Raw genomic sequence first — 14,471 nt, 5'->3', positions numbered from 1 at the left:
ATTCTGTGGAGCAATTGTCCTTCAATAGAAATAAATAAATAAAGTTTGTATCACAACTGTTTTCAGTTTGAAAAGATGGGAAATCTCAAAGAAAAAATTGCTCTAATATTATGGAGCTGAAGCATAGGGGTAAGAAGATTTCAGTAAGGAGGGCAGTGTTGCAGTACATAACACTAGCTTTGCACAAAATCTACATTTGCAACAGTCTTGAAGGAAAGCATGATAGGAAACGGCAGTGTTACAGAGAAGTGAAAACGGATGAAGGTTGAAATATTCTCATGATATTTGATATTGGTTAATTTTGCTAAAACATGTGAACAGAAGATTAATTGTGTTTGTATGAGAGGAGAATGTGAGATGAGGAAGAGTGACAAGGGAGAAAGTGACAACATGAAAAAATGACCAGTTATGAGCATCTAATTCTACCGACTCTGGAGCAAAGATTTCCATAAATAGGTGTCTAGGCAAAAGATCTGCTTTCCTGAGAGAAAAAGTAGAGAGATATTAGCAATGAAAATCAGACACCTTAGGATGTCAAATAGGATGATGGCTTAAATATGGAAAATGGTCCACTTAAAATTCTCCCTTTCATCACTAATTTATTGACCTTAATATACTGTGTACTTCAAGACCCTATTAATTTTTGTAAAGATATGAATAGCTGGCTGAGTGGGTTGCCATTTCAATTGAGCATATAAATAAGGAGATATTGGACAAAATTAATGAATCAGGGCTTCCTTCTCAAAGTCAATATCTGAGATAGATCTACCCATCTCCAATCACTGCTGCTGCTAAGTTGCTTCAGTTGTGTCCAACTCTGTGCGACCCCATAGACAGCAGCCCACCAGGCTCCCCCATCCATGGGATTCTCCAGGCAAGAACAGTGGAGTGGGTTGCCATTTCCTTCTCCAATGCATGAAAGTGAAAAGTGAAAGTGAAGTCACTCAGTCATGCCTGACCCTCAGTGACCCCAGGGACTGCAGCCTTCCAGGCTCCTCCATCCATGGGATTTCCCAGGCAAGAGTACTGGAGTGGGGTGCCATTGCCTTCTCCGATCCAATCACTAGTGGAACCAAATATAATTACAGCTTTAAAAAAAGTCTCTAATCTCATTAATAAATACTGTACAAGATTATTGCATGTGATAGGAAAAATATTATGATATATTTTAATAGGAAAAAAAACTAAAACAAAATTACATCGACAAAACACTGTGAATAGTTTGGTCTGTTTTATGTCATATTCACACATATATGTCTAACAGTTATTTCTAGATAGCGAGGAATTTTATGTTCATTCTGAGTGTCTTAATTTCTATAGTACTGAATACGTATTGTCATCATAAAATGTTATTTAAAAATTATATATGTATATATATGTATGTACGTATGCACATACACACAAACGTAATTGAGACCTAGAGTGATAATAAATATTTTGTAAATATCTTTTAATCCTTTTAATACACCTATATACCTTCCATGTTATTCTTCTTTAGAGATGGAATCTTTTTCAAAATCTCTTTTCCATCAATAAATGTGATTGTCTATGAAAGGGAATATCATAAGTGTTCCAAGGTAGTGTGTGTGTGTGTGTGTGTGTGTGTGTGTATAAGGGAGGATGTTGTTGTTTAGTCGCTAAGTCACGTCCAACTCTTTTGTGACCTCATGGACTGTAGCCTGCCAGGCTCCTCTGTCCATGGGATTTCCCAGGCAAAAATACTGGAATGGGTTGCCATTTCCTCCTCTAAGGGATCTTCCTGACCCTGGGATCAAACCCGTGTCCCTTGTGTTTCCTGCCCTGGCAGATAGATTCTTCACCACTGAGCCACCAGGGAAGCCTATAAGGAAGGATAGGATTTATCAATAAGAGATTGATCAATGATCAATGCATGGGGGAAAAAAGAGTCATTGTTAACTCCCCAAATTCTATCAAATATGATTCATGTGGTTGAACTATTTCTAGAATGTTCACTCCCAGCACCTCTCTGGGGCGCTATGCCAGAGCAAGGAAACAAAAGGGAAAAAGCAGACAACCCTAAAGTCAGCTCCCCTCCAAGAACCAAAGACACGGGGGGATCATTTGACAAGGATCATTTTAAAGAGACTCCATGTGCTTCAGCTTTGCCTGCTGTGCATGGAATAAAGTGGTGGCTGGTACTTTGAAATCCATCCTAGCACCTTGTGTTGGCAGCCCCTTGCCAAGTAAATTCAAGAGATAGCAGCTGTCTTGGAGCAACAGTGCGGCTGCTACCTCTCTGGACCAAAAAGCAAGAAGAGGAACCCATCAGAATTCAGTTTCAGTGAACAGAAGGATCTGAAGGGGGGGAGGGCTGTCCAAGAGTCAGAAAACATTTGCCAACCGAGAAATTGGATTATTACTCTTAGAGCTTCTTTTCTAGCCCATGAAAATCTTCGGGGGTTGCCTCCTTGGGATCTGCAAATTGCCAAACAAAATTTGAATTAGGCACAGAGTGAGGGAAAACTCAGATGCTTTATTTTGCTTCTGGGCAAACATATGCCTATTTAAAACTTAGTTTCTTCTGTGACTGTGTTTTAAAGGATGTTGTGAATTCAATTGCTTTTCAAAAGGGAATGAATTCCTGGTCTTCCACTGCACTAGAATTTGGCCACATTTTGGACAAGAAGAGGATTGCCTTTGCAGATAAACAGCCCTTCTGTGTGAAGGTCATTAGGATAAACAGTATAATATACAGCACTTTTCTCTCAGAGTAATGAAACAATCAGTTGTGTGTGTGTTGCCAATTTATACTCAGGCTACCTGAGTAATAGCTCCATCTTCTCAACTCCGGTCCCACAGGGGAACCATGTCCCTTCACCCAGAACAATTCCCAACCCCAGGGTGAATTTTGAGAACGAGTTTGCTATTCAGTGAATTACTTCCCTTTTCTTTAGTGCTTGGGGTTAGCTCTAGAAAGTTCATAAATTTTACCTCTGCTGATGGGCTACTTAATTCTCCAGCCACTGTGTGAAGAGTTAAAAGATTTATGGGAAACGAACTCAACCAGATGCTTTTCTACAGACTGGTCAGGGGCTTCACTTAAATCGTTAAAGATTTAGAAAGTTGAGGGGAGGGTATGAATGAAACCTCATCATTCTGTCTTCCAAAAGAAATCCTTAAGAAAATAGTCATTGCTTCTCGGGATTCCAAATTGTTATAGTAGTTTATGGGTTGCATGTCAATCTGGGGAGGATTTGGGTTCTGGAGTTGGATATGCAATCTGCAGAGCTTCCTTGGTGGTGGTTTAATCACTGAGTCGCGTTTGACTCTTGAAACTCCATAGACTAGAGCCCACCAGGCTCCTCTGTCCATGGGATTTCCCAGGCAAGAATACTGGAATGGGTTGTCATTTCCTTCTTCAGGGGATCTTCCTGACCCAGGGATCAAACCTGTGTCTTCTGCAGTGCAAGTGGATTCTGTACTGACTGAAGCACCAGGAAAGCCCCCATAGAGCTTCCTTAGTCCTGATAAATTAAGGAAAGAGAGAGAGAAGGGGAGGGAAAGAAAGGGAGGAAAGGAGGAAGGAAGGAAAGAAAGAAAGAAGGAAGTGGGGGAGGGAGGGAAGAAAGAGTGAAGGAAGGAAGGAGGAAACTAGCAGCCTATAGCCTTGAGAAGATTCCAGCTACATAGCCAGAACTTTGATTTCATCCTTCTTCCAGCCTAATTGCAAACGGTACACAAGTTGAACCCTCCAGTCTTTGCATAACCACACAGGAAGATAAATATAGGAAAGACTTTGACCCCAGGGTCCTCTCTGGGCACAGACTCTACAATGCGAAAGGGCTCAACAGCTCCCAAACCTCCAGCTTGTGAGGAAGATGGCCCCTGCTGCCTTGTAACAGAAACCTAGCAACTCGTCAGGTTGGCAGGATGGCTGTAGCTTTGCAGCAGCTTGCTCTCTGAGTTTCTGTGAGAACAGCAGAGAGCTCGGTGCAACACAGAAACTGCTATGTTTGATTAATGCATAAGATAACGGCACCATGGTTCTGCCCAAGCCTCATTTCAAGACTTAGCATTGTACTTCTGCAGGGAGCAAATATTCAGTACAGCTGTCCTCTTTGTAACTTGTCATACAAAAGAATCAGCAGATTCCATGACTGTCAGGAAGGCTGTAAGCTGAGATAATTGCTCTCCCTCGCACCTGCTTCAGCCCCTGCCCTCACTGTGCAGCAGGAAGGTTAAATATTGTGATTTACTCGTGTGGCAGTATGTCTTTTCAAAATGATTCCCTTTTATACTCACCTGAAGGCGCTAACATTTCAGCAGCGGCTAAGGAATGATGTAAGCATCCAAGGATGAGACTCTTGCGCCACTGAAGTCTCGTAATCAACAGTGACTACCCAACGCTATGGAAGGTCCCTCGTGGAGAGGTGGAGTTTAATAGTCTGACCTGGAGACGAGCATTTTCATTCCTCCATGTTTTCCTGAATGAAGGAGAAGGGTTAGGCGGTGCCAAGGTGCACGGAGTCAGAGGAAAGATGGCAGCACCTCTTACTATTCCTATAAGAAGTCTGGAGGAGAAACGGAATGGGTCCAAGTGACTCCTTCAGTCTCCACATAATGTTTAAGGACAAAATAAAGCACACGCAAGTTGGGTTTAGCTAGTTTTGGGGATTTCAGAGTGAATAAAAGACAAAGGGATAATATATTCTATGTAACTAAGTGTGTACTAGAGTTTCCCTGGTGGCTCAGACAGTAGAGAATTCCACCTGCAATGTGGGAGTCCTGGGTTTGATCCCTGGGTTTGATCCCTGGTTTGGGAAGATCCCCTGGAGAAGGAAATGGCAACCCCCTCCAGTATTCTGGCCTGGAAAATCCCTATGGACAGGGGAGCCTCGTGGGCTACAGTCCATGGAGTTGCAAAGAGTCAGACACGACTGAAGCAGTTTAGCATGGACAGATCTCAAGTTTATATCACAAAAGAGATCCCTATTCCATTTACTTTGTTAAACAATCATTTTCTCATGTTGTAAGTTGATCTGTATTCAATGTGAATGTTGTATAAAGCACAATAACAAAAGTCGTATTAACCCACTATCCCACCATTCGACACTGATGATTATTACTGCATTCTTTTGTCTAAGTCAGAATTTCCAAAACTGAGTCATATGAATCTAGTACCTATGGAATATAAGTAAGCACTGTGAGTTATTAAATGCTATGGAAGAAAATTAAATGGATAAATAAGTTTAGAAAATGGCCACCTGATGTGAAGAACTGACTCATTGGAAAAGACCCTGATGCTGGGAAAGATTGAAGGTGGGAGGAGAAGGGGGTGACAGAGGATGAGATGGTTGGATGGCATCACTGACTCAAAGGACATGAGTTTGAATAGGCTCTGGGAGTTGGTGATGGACAGAGAAGCCTGGTGTGCTGCAGTCCAAGGGGTTGCAAAGAGTCGGACATGACTGAGTGAGTGAACTGAACTGAAGTTAAAAAAATAAACTGATCCTTAATACCTTTTATAATTTTCTAGAGGTAAGACAAATAGACTTGGGTTAATATCTACATATTCTTTTATCAAACCTGTTTGATCATATATATCTGACTGGACTAGAGTTCTTCAGAGAAGAACTGATGTGTGGAATGAGGGTAATGAATAGAAAAGATGATACTATGGTTCTCTGTTGGTGCATAAATGTTTGTGTCTATGTTCACATGCTAAAGCTGAAACTCCAGTACTTTGGCCACCTCATGCGAAGAGTTGACTCATTGGAAAAGACTTTGATGCTGGGAGGGATTGGGGGCAGGAGAAGAAGGGGACGACCGAGGATGAAATGGTTGGATGGCATCACTGACTCGATGGACGTGAGTCTGAGTGAACTCCGGGAGTTGATGATGGACAGGGAGGCCTGGTGTACTGCGATTCATGGGGTCGCAAAGAGTCGGACACGACTGAGCAACTGAACTGAACTGAACTGAGCTGAATGTCCACGTATGAGTGTTGTGTTCTTTTAACTTGCCAATCCATGAGAGAAGTAATTATTCTGTATATAAGTGGATCTTCTTCAAATACAAAGTGATTTTGTTTTCATAAATAAGACAAAATTGTATTACATAAATGTATTTGTACATTGCCTTAATTTAATTTTTTATACCTTTTTCTGTGTCCCCAAGAAGAGAGTAAAGCCAATTTGATGTCTCAAGAGAGTTGTGTTAGGATTCCACAAGTTTCAGTTCCAAATAAAATCTGAGAACTCCTAGCTATAGGCAATGATTTGATTCTGCAGGTATAGTATATACTATGAAAATCAAAGCCCAAAACTTTAGCAAAATTAGGAAAAATCAGAGTGCTAAGCAAGGAGAATATGAAGTAAGATTTTTTGTTTAGTCAAACAAATTCTTATCCATATTTTATTTTATATATAGATTCTCAATTTAAAAATCAGCCTGTTTAATATTAAAGGATATATTTATTTAGTATTAAAGGATATATATATATATATGTATATATATATTACAGAAAGAATATCACATAATTTCATAGCAATTGCAAAAATCCTGAAAGCTAAAAAAAGGAAAAAGGGAGGGAGGGGCAGGAAAGGAAAAGGAAAAGAAAAACATACTACAGTTGGTGAAACAGAAAACATAAGTGAATTTTTTTAAGCTTTTCAACAATGGTTTTATTTCTTTATAATGGTACAATCATTAAATATTTTATCATAATTTCCTCTCAAACAGTATAGGAAATGGAAAAAAATAAAAAATATACAACTTAAGTATTATTAATGTAATTGAGGGAACAAACAGGCTTCCTGAAAACAATCCATCTTTAGCTTCTGTGAGATACTCATTGAACTTAGAGAGACCCCTGTGTTTATAATTGTGAAAGAAAAGAAGAAAACTGAAGAATATGTTCAAAAGTCGGAAAATACATTATCAAGTGTTTTCTTAAGGGCAACGTTTTATAACATCATTCCAACTGAATTTTTGATGAAGTATAAATTGGCCAACTTCTAGTGAAGATTGCAAGCTAAATAGCCCTTGACATGCTCCCCAAGATTCCTGTAGCTTCAGATTCTAAATCAGCCTGAACAGGGTGTTCTGGAAACAAGCCTGCTCCTGCTGATGTTTTTCTTGCATCTGGTTTTAGCCCCTTGTCTGGAGCAAGAACAAACAAACAAACCACTTAATCTCCATCCCCTGAGTATCATCATTTGGCTTTCTGTAGAATGGAGCAACATGTTGCCAACGCCATCCTTCTTTCCACTGTTCCTTAACTGCAGTTGCTTTGCTCCCACTATGAGGAGCTCCCTTAGGGCTTCAAACCAGTCTGTCATCAAGTACCAATCAAAGCACTACAGCAGATTGGTAGGAACACCTGTTGGAGGGGGTCTATTTTGACTGTAGAAGTATCTTACAGAAGGAAGGAACGACCTAGCATATTAAGATGTCAGGAGCAAGAGGATCATTCCTTCCATCCCCAAATGGATCCCTTGAAGGCTTGCTGAATATCCAAATTATATTGTTGAAAATGAATTCCTTCAGTCTGATTTTTCAACCTCTGGTGCAATGTGATTACCTTAAAGGCTAGTGTAGTTAAAAGCACACACCGCATAGGGAATGGGGAACATGTGTTCCCTCCCTGGTTAGACCAGTATAACTATAGACTCTTAAACGCACCACTTTTTCTTACTCAATCTTAACAGTTTCTTAGATATGAAATATAAGAATTAGATGTCCTGGTTTCAAACCTTGACATTCCAAGATGTTATACCTCCAACTATTATCAGTCACTTATGATCTGCTGTGTGGATGAGTTTCAGGTTCATTGTTGGGAAAAGATTTGTCAAGGCTGGAAGAATTAGGAATTTGTATGTTTTGTCTGAAGACAGGTGACTAAGGTTTAAGTGGGGCAATTGAGGTCACTAAGGCAAATCTTACAATAGAATTTTGTTTGTAGTGGTGATATATCCTATAGAAAAACATCTGTAAGTTTCTAAGATCTACTATGGACTTCCATGGAAGTTCAGTGGTAAAGAATCTGCTGGTCAATGCAGGAGATGCAGATTCTATCCCAGGGTCAGGAAGATCCCCTGGAGAAGGGAATGGCAACCCACTCCAGATTCCTTGTTTTGAGACTCCCATGGACAGAGGAGCCTAGTGGGCTACAGTCCATGGGGTCGCAAAGAATCAGACATGACTTAGTGACTAGAACAACAACAATGGCAAAATAAACTGGGCAACACAGCACATTACCACCATATCAGAAAGCTCTAATGCACAGCATTTTTGCTAAACCAAACTTTTCTATTTCTCTCAATTGTTTCTTATTTCACACACTGATTTAACATCACAGTACATTATCATATTGTTTTCATAGCTTTGGTAAAATATTATACTGGCAATTGAACATTATATTCTCCAAATAAAATCTGATCATCTCAGGATATAGGGGAATCACCACCCCTTAAGCTGGATATGATTGAAATGGATCCCTAAGCTATCCATATCTAGGTAGTCAGGCTTGTTTTCCTATCTACTGTGGAAAAATTGGTTCCATGTAGCTCTGTAGCCTACCAGTAAATAATTTTACTGTGTAAAATAAACTAATTAATAGAGAGGAGATGGGGAGAGAGAGGATGTAATCTCAACAGCTGCAATGCTGAGATATTTGCATTGGAAAGACTCAGATTTACTCATAAACAGAGTATAATAAAAGTAAGAAAGCAGAGAGAGAATTAAGGGAAACATTGAGGACTACAGAGCAGAAAATATAGAAGACATTAAGGATGAGATATGGGAAGAGGTGAATCCTCCAAGCAAGTGAAGACTCTAAGGTTGGAGAGAGAGAGAGGAGGGATAGATAACTTTAAAAGGTGATGGTTGCTCTTTGAAATAAATCCTCTTTAATGTTAACCTAGAAATGTATACAAGGACCAGGCTTAATTTTTTATTACTTTTTTTTTTTTTTTACTGGAGTACAGTTGTTTTACAATGTTGTTAGTTTCTGCCGTGCAGCAAAGTAAATCAGCCACACATATACATGTATCTCCCCTTCTTTGGATTTCCTTCCCATCTAGGTCACCGCAGGGCACTGAGGAGAGTTCCCGGTGCTCTACTGTCTGTTCTCATTAGCTATCTATTTAGTATTGATATCTACATAGGATCGATAGTGTATATGTGTCAGTCTCAGTCTTCCAACCCATCCCGTCCTCTTTTCCCCCTTGGTATCCATATGTCTGTGTCTCTGTTTATGCTTTGCAAATCATTCAAAAAGATACACGCACCCCAGTGTTCACTGCGGCACTATTTACAATAACCAGGACATGGGAGCTATCTAAATGTCTATCAACAGATGAATGGATAAAGAAGATGTGGTTCATATATACAATAGAATATCACTCAGCCATAAGACGGAGAAGGCAGTGGCAACCCCACTCCGGTACTCTTGCCTGGAAAATCCCATGGATGGAGGAGCCTGGAAGGCTGCAGTCAACGGGGTTGCGAAGAGTCAGACACGACTGAGCGACTTCCCTTTCACTTTTCACTTTCATGCATAGGAGAAGGAAATGGCAACCCACTCCAGTGTACTTGCCTGGAGAATCTCAGGGACGGGGGAGCCTGGTGGGCTGCTGTCTATGAGATCGCACAGAGTCGGACACGACTGAAGCGATTTAGCAGCAGCAGCAGCAGCAGCCATAAGAAGGAAGAAACTTTGGTCATTTGCAGAGACACGGATGAGCTTAAGGACTGTCACACAGAGTGAAGTAAGTCAGAAAGGGAAAACCAAATGTCATATATTAACGTGTATATGGGGAGCCTAGAAAAATGGTATAGGTGAACTTATTTGGCTTATTTATTTTTCATTTTTAAAATTTGTGTTTTCATGAAGTATTGCCCTCTGCTTGAATTACAGTGACCCAGATTTTATTCTGCTTATACTATATTCCTATTAATCGGATATTACATTACAATTGAATTTATTGCAGTTGCATCTCTTTGCTCATTTATGTTAAGCTTGTAGTCAATAGAAATTACTAACTGCTTTTACCATGAAATCTTTCTAAGTCTGCTCACTCCTTTATCTAGGGAACTGATTCCCAGTACAGGTATAGAAATTTACATTTTCTGTTAAATTTGCTGCTGTGAATTTTGTCCCTTAATACTAGTGTGTAAAGAAATTTGTAGTAATTTCTCTGATACCTTATATTTCATTTATCTCTTACAAGTAGTTAAAGATTTTGTAACAAAGCTCCAGCAAACCTCTTCTCATTGGTCAGATTAGGATGGCATGCTCATTTCTGAACCATCTCTGGCAAAGTAACAGGACCTTCCTAGACTAACCATGTCCTCACTTGTAAGGTGAGAGCACTCAGCTCCCTTTGAATAAAACTGTATTTAGGTTGACAGGAAAGAAGGAGTTCAGTTCAGTTCAGTTCAGTCACTCAGTTGTGTCCGACTATTTGCAACCCCATGAATTGCAGCATGACAGGGCTCCTTGTCCATCACCAACTCCCAGAGTTCACCCAAACTCATGCCCATCGAGTTGGTGATGCCATCCAGCCATTTTATCCTCTGTCGTCCCCTTCTCCTCCTGCCCCCAATCCCTCCCAGCATCAGAGTCTTTTCCAGTGAGTCAACTCTTTGCATCAGGTGGCCAAAGTATTGGAGTTTCAGCTTTTGCATCAATCCTTCCAAAGAACACCCAGGGCTGATCTCCTTTAGGATGGACTGGTTGGATCTCCTTGTAGTCCAAGGGACTCTCAAGAGTCTTCTCCAACACCACAGTTCAAACACATCAATTCTTCGGTGCTCAGCTTTCTTCACAGTCCAACTTTCATATCCATACATGACCACTGGAAAAACCATAGCCTTGACTAGACGGACCTTTGTTGACAAAGTAATGTCTCTGCTTTTGAATATGCTATCTAGGTTGGTCATAACTTTTCTTCCAAGGAGTAAGTGTCTTTTAATTTCATGGCTGCAGTCACCATCTGCAGTGATTTTGGAGCCCCCCAAAATAAAGTCTGACATTGTTTCCACTGTTTTCCCATCTATTTGCCATGAAGTGATGGGACCAGATGCCATGATCTTCGTTTTCTGAATGTTGAGCTTTAAGCCAACTTTTTCCCTCTCCTCTTTCACTTTCATCAAGAGGCTTTTTAGTTCCTCTTCACTTTCTGCCATAAGGGTGGTGTCATCTGCATATCTGAGGTTATTGATATTTCTCCCGGCAATCTTGATTCCAGCTTGTGCTTCTTCCAGTCCAGTGTTTCTCATGATGTACTCTGCATAGAAGTTAAATAAGCCGGGTGATAATATACAGCCTTGACGTACTCCTTTTCCTATTTGGAACCAGTCTGTTGTTCCATGTCCAGTTCTAACTGTTGCTTCCTGGCCTGCATATAGGTTTCTCAAGAGGCAGGTTAAGAAGGAGTTAATAGATGTTAAATCAGTAAGCTCCTGTTTCAACAACCCTTTCAGTTTTGGGTGACTGAAACTTTTTTGATTATGTCTTTATCCAATTTTTAATTAAAATGTTGATAGGGTGACATTCAAGGATACCTCCAGGAATCACTTTCAACACAGCCTCCACTTGTTAATTAACAAGCTAAGTGTTCTTTTAAAAAATCCCTGACAAACTATTAATTCATTTGGATCCAGTGTTTCTAAAGTACAGGAAGGTAAAGATGTGTTATAGTTTGTTGCTAATAAGGAATTTCCAAACGTTTACTGAGCATCTATAATGTGTCTTTTCTGGGTGCTGGAGATGTTGAGTGAACAGAATAGGCTAACACACTCGCTCTTATGGAGTTTATATTTTAAGGTGAGGTGCTGATTCAATAAATAAGTGAGTTAAGCTTTTAGCATATCTGTTTGTGATAAAGATGGGGAGAATTAAGCAAGAAAGGTGAAGAGAAAGTATCAAGATATATCAAGCTTATTAGGATTTAAATAAGATGGTGAGTAAAAACCTCAGTGAGGATATTTCCTGGGTGGTGTGATGGTTAAGACTTTGCCTTCCAATGCAAGCGGTACAGGTTTCATCTTTGATCAGGGAACTAAGATCCCCACATGCCTTGTGGCCAAAAATACTAAAACATAAAACAAACACGATAACAAATTCAGTAAAGACTTTAAAAATGGTCCACATCAAAAATAAATTTTAAAAATATTATTTAAGAAAACCTTCAGTGAGGAAGAAGCAAAGATATGAAGAACATCAGAGAACAAGATATAAAGGCTTGTGAGGAAAGATTATTCCATGCATAGGAAACAGCAGGGGGAAGTGTGGGTGGAGGTGAGTAAGAGTAACACAGAAGGAGTACAAAGGGAGATGGTAGCAATCCTGTTGGGCTAAGATAATATGGGACCATTTAATGATTTTGGCTTGTCTCTGATGGAGATGAGAAGCAATGAACACTCTTAGGCTGTAAAGAGAAATAATCCAAATTATGTGCTTAACAGTATTTTCCTGGATACGTTTCTCAGTAACTTTTAGAAGAATGAAGGAAGTGGCTGGAAATCACTCTGAAGACCACTGTGATAATTCAGGTGAGCAACGATGGTGGAAACAGAAAGGCCATGGTGGGTGTGTTGATAAGGGGTTAGATTCTGGATCCATTTTGGAAATAGCAATCATAAGATTTGCTTTCAGACCCTATGGGGATGTTACAGAAAAAAGGAAGCCTGCACACCTAGAATGAGTGAGACACTGCCAAAATAGGAAAGGGTACAGGAAATTTAGGAAGGAAAGTTATGACCAACCTAGACATCTTATTAAAAGGCAGAGACATTACTTTGCAAACAAAGGTCCATCTAGTCAAGGCTGTGGTTTTTCCAGTGGTCATGTATGGATGTAAGAGTTGGACTGTGAAGAAGGCTGAGTGCCGAAGAATTGATGCTTTTGAACTGTGGTGTTGGAGAAGACTCTTGAGAGTCCCTTGGACTGCAAGGAGATCCAACCAGTCCATTCTAAAGGTGATCAGTCCTGAGTGTTCTTTGGAAGGACTGATGCTGAAACTGAAACTCCAAAACTTTGGCCACCTCACGCGAAGAGTTGACTCATTGGAAAAGACTGTGATGCTGGGAGGGATTGGGGGCAGGAGGAGAAGGGGACGACCGAGGATGAGATGGCTGGATGGCACCATGGACTCGATGGATGTGAGTCCGAGTGAACTCTGGGAGATGGTGATGGACAGGGAGGCCTGGCGTGCTGCGATTCATGGGGTCGCAGAGTCAGACACGACTGAGTGACTGAACTGAACTGAACAGGAAATTTAGATTTAGGGGGAAAGGGGGAAAAGGAAAACTATTCTGCTTATGTTTTCCTCTAGAAGTGGTTTTATAGTATCTGGTCTTACATTTAGGTTATTAATCTCTTCTGAGTTTGTTTTTGTATATGATGTTAGAGAGTGTTCTAATTTCATGTAGCTGTCTGGTTTTCCCAGCACCATTTTTTGAAAGTGAGAGAAATCAATATGCTTGTACATTGATGAAAAAGATTCAGAGGAGATGGAGTGAAAGATGATGAAAGAGAGAGGGCAGAATTCCAGACATGACACCAATGTCCTTTAGTTAAAGCACTTGAATGACATTTACTGCACATTTTTCCTAAATGTGAATCGCTAGCAAATGAGTCCTTGGGAGAAACCACAATGAGATTAGGAAGCTGTAGCAGGTAAGGATCTTTGTCTTCAGTGTATATAGGCCATTCACAGATGAATGATAGCTAGATATTGGAATATATTTTATCCCTTCAAAAAGTTAGTTTCCTGCTAAAAAATACATTACTCTACATTATTGCACAAGATGATAGCGCATTACACATTCATAAAAATATTTTTTAGATTATGCTAAAATTAATTTTATTATTGATTTTAAATGATACAATTAAAAAGTCATAAAGAGATAATGGGTCCATTTAGAGAAAGTCAAGAAGAAATCTAATGGGAATTAAAGTCTGTGGGCACCTCGGACAGTGTATTAGTTTCCTACTGCTGCGTAAGCAAACTTAGAGACCTAAAAAAACACACAAATATACGATGCTGAAGTTTTCATGTGTCAAGAGTCCAGATATGGGTTATCCTGGTCCTCTGCTCTGCTATCACCTGAGGGAAATCAGCTGGGGCTGTGAACCTCTCATCTGAGGTTCAAGATCCTCTTTCAAATTCTGGTCGTGGACAGATTCCTTTCCTTGAATCAGTATGAACAATACGCTTGCTTTCTTGCTGGCTGCCAGCCTGGGACATTTCTCAGTAACTAGAAGCTACCACAGTTCCATGCCACATGGTCCTGAAAGGCAGTCCAAAGCTTGGCTATTTGCATTGCTCTGGGCCAGCAAGAACACATCTTTATGACACTCACCTTCTTTTAAAGGGACTTCTGATCAGGTGACGTCCACTCAGAATGATCTATTGAAGAACTCAAGTCACCTGATTAACAGTAAAGCACTGAAGCAATAGCCCATTGTATTCACAGGATCCACACACAAAGCATAGGGACTA

This window comes from Oryx dammah, unplaced genomic scaffold (assembly GCF_014754425.2).
Source record: "Oryx dammah isolate SB20612 unplaced genomic scaffold, SCBI_Odam_1.1 HiC_scaffold_7, whole genome shotgun sequence".
NCBI lineage: Eukaryota > Metazoa > Chordata > Mammalia > Artiodactyla > Bovidae > Oryx > Oryx dammah.
The sequence above is the reverse complement of the archived record's forward strand: the minus strand, read 5'-3'. Positions refer to the sequence as shown.